The 9,851-nt window shown below is 36.9% G+C and overlaps 1 protein-coding gene across 24 annotated transcripts in view; it reads right to left on the bottom strand.

Moving 5' to 3' along the window:
* adgrb2 (adhesion G protein-coupled receptor B2) overlaps positions 1-9,851 on the bottom strand; it is a 341,068-nt gene that overhangs the window by 181,768 nt on the left and 149,449 nt on the right. The gene's annotated exons all lie outside the window — the stretch shown is intronic.

Here is a 9,851-nt window from a genome sequence, read left to right as displayed (position 1 = left end):
GCAATAACACATGATGTTTTATGAAGCATAAATATACATAGTGCACACAAATATACAGATTGCACATAAGCAATCATTTAAATCTCTAATGAATTTTAAGCATACTTATTATATAGTCAATGCTCATATACTAAAATTATCTCGCTTCACAATCGATTTTAATACAGGAAGACATGCTACTTTAATAGGCACAACATAGCACATTTGAGTTCAATCGTTTACAATAATTTGAAACAGCTTTTATCAACAATTAATTTAGTTATTTGAATATTTTACTAAACTTCTAACTCTCTGTGATCACACTGAGAGTTCCTGTGAAATGGTCAGTTTAAAATTATTTGAAATGTAAATAATGTGCTAGTCACAATGCATTCTGGGCACATTAGGCTGCCTAAGAAATTGGCTAACTAAGTATCGGAGAATTATGTACTGTATGAAACAGTCTTTGCATTGGGAATAATCCTCAATGAGGCACACAAAGGCAGCTTACTAGGTTACTAGTTACTAGGTTTTGGGATAGAATGTATGACGTGATGAGGGCTTGATGAGATGTTATGGGTGAGGATGTGAATGAACTTTGACAAACCCCTGCAGTGCGACAACAGTTAAAACAACCACAAAACAGCCGAGATGAATCCAACAGAATTCTTTCTGATACAGATCTTTGAAAGTGGAAGACTGGACATTTTTACTAAACCAACAAGGAAGTCAACATTTGATTCTCTGTGTTGCCAAATAAAGAGGGAGAACGTGCATCTCGAGGTGTGGAGTGACAGTGAAATCAGAAGATAAGACGTTAATATAAGATCATATGAAAAACAGAAGAGAAGGATGGGAGAGGTTGAAAAGAGTGACACGGGTGAGGACAGAAAGAAAAACGGATCCTGACAGGGGATAGAAGGCAAGAGAATTGGCCAGGATTTGAGGATAGGGGGGAAAGAAAGAGTAAGTAAAAGAGACAGAAAATGAGGTTTTGGAGGGGGCTTTTGGAAAGAGCGAGGGAGAGATTGTAAGGCCTTCTCAGTGTAGAGCAGGGATGTACTGTGAATTATGCATGCTGATAAATAATTGATAACGCTCTGTAGTGCAAAACTCAAAGGAGCCATGGCTCAGCTGCACATACAGCGTGAAGAATAAAAATGAAGTGAATGTGTGTGTATGTGTGTGTGTGTGTGGCCTGGTAAACCCAACATTATGGGCACAAAATGTCCCCAAAGATGGCAATATCCGAAATCATTGTCCTTGCGAGGGTACTTTTGGTCCCCATGAGGAAAACAGCTTATAAATAATACTAAGTGGTGTTTTCGAGAATTTAAAAATGCAGAAAGCTTTTTATGATGGGTAAGTTTAGGGGTAGGGTTAGGGTAATGGATAAAATATACAGTTTGTAAAGTATAAATGGATGGATAGATAGAAAGATAGAAAACAGAGAGGCACTTGTTGTTCAAAGAACTTGGACACAAAAGCCCTCTTCGGCATATCGAATAAGACAACTGGTAACAAAAAAGACAATTATGCATTTTTGAGTCTCTAGTTACCTTCTGCCATTTATAAAATTCACTTTCTACACTAAAAAAATAGATTGGATTTAATTTGGAACCATTTTAACTCAAAAATTGCTAATGCATTACACAAACAATTACGAAGAAATGGCAAGTAACATTAAACTGAAATGGTATTTTCTTGTAAAACCTACTCCAATAATCTTTCTAAAAATCATTTAGCAGAGTACTGTTAGATGACCGGATTCTGATAGGGTTGCAGAAAAATATGTAACACTGCAAATAACAATCATAGTAAGTGATTAGAGGGGGTTTGAAATAACTTTTTTCTGTGATCCGATGAAGCAGAACATATTGTATAGTACTACTGTACAGCAATAAAGGCTATTTCGATTAGCATTGCATTATACATACCTTATATATTCTAAAGGGCTCAAATTTCATATTTAAAGGCATACATTAATTTTTTTGAGGCATGAAGGCATGAATTTCAATTTTGCATATATCCTGACAAATATTAAGAAATTATTGTTACTATAAGACTGTAATAATAAAACAGAGAAAAACTGAATATAAAGACTTTGATCTTCCGTAATGATTTATTTGTCAAGATTAAATAAAGACATTTTACCCTTATGCTTCAAATAAAATAATAATAGAAAAATGTACCATAATTCATGTTTATAATATGTGTAGTATGTGATTTTGGAAGAAAAAACAACAACAATTGAGAACCACTGATTTATGATAACTACAGCAGTTTCAGACGTATTACATGTGTCAAGTTACAATCGGTCACAAAAACTGTGTTGTATGGCAGTGCTAACTTTAAACCTGGCACAATGGAATTAGAGGCACTAATTATGATATATGAGAGCTATAGTGGAGGGGATTTTCAACAAGAGATGACATATCATATATCACATGACTTCAGAAAAAGTGCTATTATTGGAGCTTGACAGCCTTTAGAAAGAAAATAAGATTTGGATGAGTAAATGCCCATGTGAGTAAACATTAAATAAGCTTTCAACTTTCCCATGGCTAGCAAGTCACTGGAAATCTATTCTTGCCTTGACTTCCAAACATTCTGTTAGTTTTGGCCTGATGAGATGCTGTAAAGGGTAAAATGTGAGGGTAGGCTAACAGCACTGATTTTGTGTGGCATGGGGAGAGGCTGAATACTAGGCTGATGTGCCCGCAGTGCTCATTGCCTCTATAGACTACATTATGTACTGCAGTATCCATCAAATCACTGTCTCTGTGGACTCATGCAGAGACCCAGAGCCCGTCTATCCGCTCCCCACAGGGGATGCCAATTCCTCCTACGACGGAGGAAGAGAGGGAGAAATGTAAAAACAGGTACATACTGACCACCAGACCACATACTCAGGGGGAAAAAAAACAGTAAGGGTTGATGTTGAAAGGTAGAGAAGGAGTCTAGACAGAGAGAAATAAATAAACAGGCACAGAAAGAGATGTGGTTGTGAACCGGGCTTGCGGGGCAGACAGCAATCCTCAAACCAATAGATCAATGTCCCCTCTGAGCATTTACAGCACCACCAAAACCCTGTTCTGTGGCTCTGCAGGCTGTAGGCATTGTTCAGTGTTGTTTACATGTTGTAAATATTATTTATATCAGTTAAGGCCAACAGCAACAGCGTTTGCAGATATAACTGATGCAGTTACCCTTTAAACAGCTGCAATGAATAAGCTATCCTTGGATCCCTGTAGTCTGATGCGTCACTAGATTTAAAGGGCAAAAACAAATGCATAGCACCACCTGTTGGTCAACTGATGCAATTGCCCCTTTTGCCCTAAGATTAAAGGGGTGGCAAAACGCATTTTTTCGAAGGCTTGATTGTGTTTGTGGGGTGCAACAATGTAACATGTGTTCATGCTTTGTTTTTTAAAAAATTAATTATTTTTCATATATTTTACCTTTATTCTACACTGCTCTGCCCCTCCTTGTAAAAACGGTCAGATGGTTTCCTGGTTCTATGAAGCCAGTCCCTCAAAACTATGCAATGGGCTCAGATTGGTTAGCTGGTCTAGTGTGTTGTGATTCGCTAACCGTCTAGTGCACGTTTCCCTGAAACGCCACGCCCCGTACCTTTACCGGTAGTTTGTGCTTTGGTGTATTATAAACAATGGCGTCAATAAAACCAATCGGACCCGGGGAAACGTTAGTGAAGATGATCGAGCAGAACCTGTTCAAGAAGGGCTGTTAAACGACGTTTCAGAAAGGTTTGTTTTTTGTTGTTCTCTCTTTACTTTTTAGATACGCTGTTATTTAAATGTACTAATTATTATAGAATTACAAAAAAACAAGCTTCATAAACAAGAATTTCATATAATCATTATAACAAATTATACTACAGTTCTCAAAGGGATTTTTTTGAGTAAAGACTACGGATCTATAGTGATCGTTTCTGACTGTATGACACCTTTACTTCTGTATTTTTAGAAAGATTGTAGACAAATATCTGTCGACAGAACTATTAAACCAAAACGAACACTAAACATCGGCTGCCAAATCAAACACAGAACCATGTTTAGCATGCCTGTAGATAAACAAGCATGTAGACAAACATAAAAGCTCTAATCAAAGAATAATTTACACTAATTCCAAGTTCGCTGTTGAGATTAAAAAACAGTTTGTAATGTTAGGTGTAACGAACCAGCAGAGCCAAACAGCGTTGTCAATTGTTTACTTCCTTGTTACAACATACAATTAACAATACAAACTATTACAGGACAACAGATTGACGAAAAGCCGTTGTGCGAATCCTGCATTGAGCTCGCGAAGATTGTGAAAGCTTTCCTCCGTGTGCAACACAGAGAGCGAGATTTGGGTCATAATTATGAGGGAATGAGTTAAAAATAAATGTTAACCATTGATCCCTAACTCCCTCGTCCCTAGGAAGGCTGAACAAAGTGGACCTGCAATCCGGATAAAAAATAAGAGCAGAGTTTCGACAGCATTGCGACAACTCATCTCCAAAACAGCAATATAAAATGGCCTCGCCCCGCTCATTAAGTATTCTCGGAGGAGGGGTTTATGTAAATAATGGGATATGCTGACGTCAGCAACTCCCGAGGAATGTTTTGTAGTCCAAAACCGATCGTTTGCTGTAGTCCTTAGAAATTGAATTTTTTAAAAGCAAATATCTCCCTTTGCTTTGAACTTTGAGCGCTGTATTTTTGCAGATGTTATTTATGCTCAAACAGCAACATTACACCCTAACTAAAGTTATAAAAGTGAAATCATGTTTTACCACCCCTTTAAATGAAAACAGTGGTTCTCACTTGATTTTTCTTCGGGACCCAGATTTGATATTGCATATCACGTTGACTCAATACAGTGAGATTAAACCAAATTTTTTTCTCACAAATTTCAATGATTTCATTTTCATGTAATCCAAACTGTTCATGTTGGCTTCTGTTTAATTTGGCTGCTTCTACTAAGTGACAGAGGAATTGATGGCAACATGCTACAGAGTTTGATTGGATGCCCAAACTTTGGCATCAAAAACAAAAGCATTTTCTCCACATTTTTAAATAAAGTTTTTTATTTTGCTAGGCTAAATATACTCTATGTTATGTTAATTTGCATCTAGCACTAAATTCATGGAAAAAAGAAAGTATATTTGAAGGGACAATGTGTAGTTTTTTAGGTATTTTATTATCTAAAATCAATATTTTTATTCATAAATATGTCCTCAATGGTGTACAAATACCTCTGCCAAATATCTGACTTATCCTCGTAAATGAAGAATTTACTATCTTTATGTACATGTGACGGGTAGGTTGGTAGATTCACGGAGGCTTCCATGTAGTTCCGCCATCTTGAAAAACTATAATAGCAGAGAGGGTCAAAAAGTACTAGGCCAACGTGTTTCCACAACGCGTTTTCGTTCAGACCCAGCGTCACGTAACCGAAAGCAGCAGAAACGGAGGAGCAGAGCAGTAAAAGAGGCGCGTGTCACTGACCCGGCAAGTCAGTCAGTAATTCATACTGTAACATTCGTTTGTTCATTGTGTCAAGTTGCAGTTTGTTTGAAATAACAAACCTGTTCACCCAAAGGAAAACTCGACGAAGTGCTATTAGAAGACATCCTGTCACAGCTTTGTGGTACATAACAGCTACCGTAGATGCAACACGCATTTGAAAAAGCGAGGCGCTGGAGAGCACAATTTGTTTGAATGCAAAATACATTTTCACTGCTAGATGGGAGAAATTCCTACACAATGTTATTTTAAATGACCACTAGAGAAAGAGGATGCACTTTATTTTGATGGTCCACTTTAGACATTCTACTAATATAAGTAACTCTGCAACTACATGTCAACTAACTCTAGTTAGAGTCCTAGTAGACTGTTATGTAATGGTTATTGGTGGTGGGGTTCGGGTTAGTAGTTGACGTAGTTGCAAAGTTACTTATAGTTAGTAGAATGTCGTTTGGGGAGCATCAACATAAAGTGTAAGCAGATATTAAGCACACAGTCTACTAACACTCTAATGAGAGTTAGTTGACATGTAGTTGCAATGTTACTTATAGTTAGTAGAATGTCTAAAGTGAACCATGATCATTGACCTAAAGTGTTACAGAGAAAGATGTTTACTGCATATGTTGTCAAGCATAATGCAAGAAAAGTTGCACCAGAATGAACAATAATGTAATTGTTGCATTGGAACTGATTTGTTCTCATATGAGCAACCACATCATATTTAATCCTGCACAAGAGTATTAATGTGCTGCTTTATTTATTTCAGTATTCCATTAAATTTCACAAAGGACTCCCAGCTTTAAAAAAAACATGATGAGGCTCTAAAGACGCCACAAAAGGATTGAGAGCCAAAACAACAAACTAAAGTCCCATAATTTTTTTTTTTTAAAATCATCCTCCAAAGGTGTACTTAAACATGGCTCTCCCATTTGAATCTAGGTCTCATGAGCCATTCTACCTGTCTGAGATAATTGCATCAGATTGCATTCATCAATAGAGCCATGAGCTTTGAAAAGCGTTTCTTCATTAAAGTGGAGCAGATTGAGTTTGGCCTAACACTGCTCTGCTCTACTGCCCAGACACAATGACACACAGAAGCGATAGACATATCCTCAAAAGCACTGAGAGGAATTTCTTAAGGCTATCATGAAAAGTTTCAACACCAAAAAAAAAAAAACTTCGCCATGTTATGTGCTTCGGCAGTTAATTTGAAACATGAAAACGTGATTTAAAGTTAAGATTTTGAAAACAATACCGTCATCGTCTCTGTGTAAATTCAAAAACACAAATTTGTGAAAAGAGTGACGTCATGCGCATGTGTATTACATGTTCAATCTATAGGTATACATAATACTGTTCTTAGTCGTTTTAGTGGATCCATGTAAGCAGGGATCGGTTTGACAACGTTGTCGTCTGTACTCGAAAAACACAGTACATCGTTGTCATGTAAACATTCACAAATTTTTGTTTATTGGGAGCTTCCACTGTGACAACTTACCCCAATGTATTGTAAAAACATCTCACACAATACAAAAGTTCAACTGTGTTCCAATAAAATGTTTAATTTTTCTTCCAAACGTCTGACAACCAGCACCTGTCTCCCTTATTTTCCTTTAACGAGATGGATTGTGAGACACATTAAATAGAAATACAATGTCATGATAAAACAAAATTACCATTTTACATGGTAATAGATTTCTTGCCTTTCCTGAGTATGCCACAGAGGACACATTTCAAGAATGTGCATTGTTAATTCCAAAGGAAACAGCTATCGATGGCTTTTGTCCACAAATTAAACTGAGTTCTAGATTGGGATTAGCTAATGAGCAAACAGAGAGCAATTTCAGACTGCAGCCAGAATTGCTGTTATTTTAAAAGAACCCATTTTATTTGAAGGCTGTGCTTGATCAATTTTGAATAATAACTCTCCTCCAAACTAAATAAACCTAGCCATAATTGCTTTCGCAAATCAATTAAGTTCGTTTGAACGCGAGCCAAAAGGAGGACCAAGGGACTTCCATTGAGCGTTAAACCTACGCTAGCTCAGGCTAATCTCAAAGACACTCGGTCCCTTTCCGTCAGTGCCCATCCCACTTCCCGCGGAGTGAAAGTAATCTATGAACACATGCGCGCGCGCACACACACACACACACATGCGGCTCTGCTCCGGTTAACATGGTCTTTCTCTGCCAATTTTTGTATCCCTTTAGTAAATATAGTGCCTACTTGTTTATGTTGGCAGCATAAATAGTATAAAATGCTCAGAAAAAAACTCAACAGCAAGCATCTTGTGTTCTTATACCCGACCGCCTCGTTTCCTTTTTATTGACGGATTGTTCGCTATTTAATCAGCTTTTCTGTCTTAAGCATTGAAAATCTATGCAATCCGAACGTTTGCGTGTCTAAACGTAATGTCGGTCACTCATATCTGCGCTTCATCGATCGCTGCTCAGAATCAATCCTCGGCAAGCAGATATTTCCAGGAGAAATCCTTCACTTTGATTCTCTTCAGGCTTGCCTGCTCGGCTGAGGTCATCACGTTCTAAAGCGCTGATCCGCACACTTGTGTTGAACATGTCAACCATTTCATCAAAGCCCAGACGCTGAATATCAGAACTCACGCTGAATGCACAAGTGAGAGGTAAACTGAGTTACCCTATTTTACATAAATATAGAATTAACACATACAAGGACTTATACAGCACAGCTGATGATCTGCAACAAAGGGCACTCTATCTATGCCTTGTAAGCATGAAGATTTGCATCCACTACTCCGTGGAACACAAAGTTTAATCGTTCAAAAAGCCCCTGGTTAAATTATTTAGACTGACTGGGGTTAATACTATGACCATATATTTAATAATTTCATCCATCTCCAAAACAATACAACTGTTGAGGGAAAACAGACAGGTTTGTGGACTGGGAAGGTCTTAAGCCATAATTAAGCAATACGATATGAAATGCTAATTATATACTGTATACTACCGTTCAAAAGTCTGAGGCCACATGATTGATTAATGTTTTTGAAAGTCTCTTATGCTGACAAAGGCTGCATTTATTTGATCAAATATGTGTTAAAAAGTTATATTGTGAGATATTATTCAAATTTAAAATAACTGTATTGTAGTTTAATATATGTTAAAATGTATTCTATTCTTGTGATGACAAAGCTGAATTTTCAGGATCTTTAATCCAGTCTTCAGTGTCACAACATGATCCTTCAGAAACCATTCTATTAAGGCACATTTCCTGTTATTATCAATGTTGAAACATTGCTGCCTAATATTTTGGTGGAAACTGAGATTTAAAAAAAATGTCCTGGATTATTTATTGAATAGAAAGTTTAAATAAACAGCTTTTATTTGGAATATAAATATTTTAATAGTATATAGTATAATAGTAACATTATAAATGTCTTCACTGTCATTTTTGATCAACTCAAATGCATCCTTGCTGAATAAAAAATAAAAAAAAAACGTAAAAATATCCTGACCCCAAATAATTTTAACGGAAATGTACATTCATGTTAATAGTTGGTAATTGACAATATATGGGGGATGCAATCTTATCTACTCATAAAATAGCTTACTAAGCACTGTTTTATTTCTTATTTTAGCAGGCAGTGCAAAAAAAATGTGTGCAAATTGTACTGTCAATATACACGATTACAACTTTTGAAACAATGTCAAAGGTCATTTAACTGACACATTCTGAACTCTAGAGAAAATCCCACTCCTAAAGCAAACATAGTTCTGTTTTTTACTCATAAATACAGTCTTCTTTAGTTCCTGAATGAATCCTTGTTATTGAACAAATCGACTGAATGAATGATTCAATGACTCACTCACAAGGACAGTAACCTGTCGTCACGTACTGGCGAATCGATGTAACCTGCAGAAAGAGTCACTGAAAACCCCCCACCACTAACACACAGACAGACAGTCTGTCTGGAGCAAACACATACAAGCTCCGTGATACAAACAGTGAAGAGTCCATGTTGTATAATGCGGATTTTAGCACCCCATGAATGCTGAACTGACCAATCAGCATCCAGGACTGTAAATGTCCATTTAATAGTGTTGTTGTTTTTTTAACATGCAGATTTTCATTCAGGTGCAGACGTGCAAACAGAAATGCCAGTGAGACCTGCACTGATCTTACCTGCATCACACCAAACTCAAGTGCACTCAAGGACATAGATGAAAAATACTAAAATAATTGGGGGGGTGATGCACATGTATTTTAGGCATGCAGTGTAGCATGCAGTAGTATGTGTGCAAAAGGAATAATATTGACCAAAATGTCTAAAAATATCAGTTCTTCTCATGCATCGGCCAGTAT

The sequence above is a fragment of the Siphateles boraxobius genome, unplaced genomic scaffold, assembly GCF_051911475.1.
Source record: "Siphateles boraxobius isolate OS27281-9 unplaced genomic scaffold, OSU_SipBor_1 35, whole genome shotgun sequence".
Classification (NCBI taxonomy): domain Eukaryota; kingdom Metazoa; phylum Chordata; class Actinopteri; order Cypriniformes; family Leuciscidae; genus Siphateles; species Siphateles boraxobius.
This window is presented reverse-complemented; position numbering and strand designations above follow the sequence as displayed.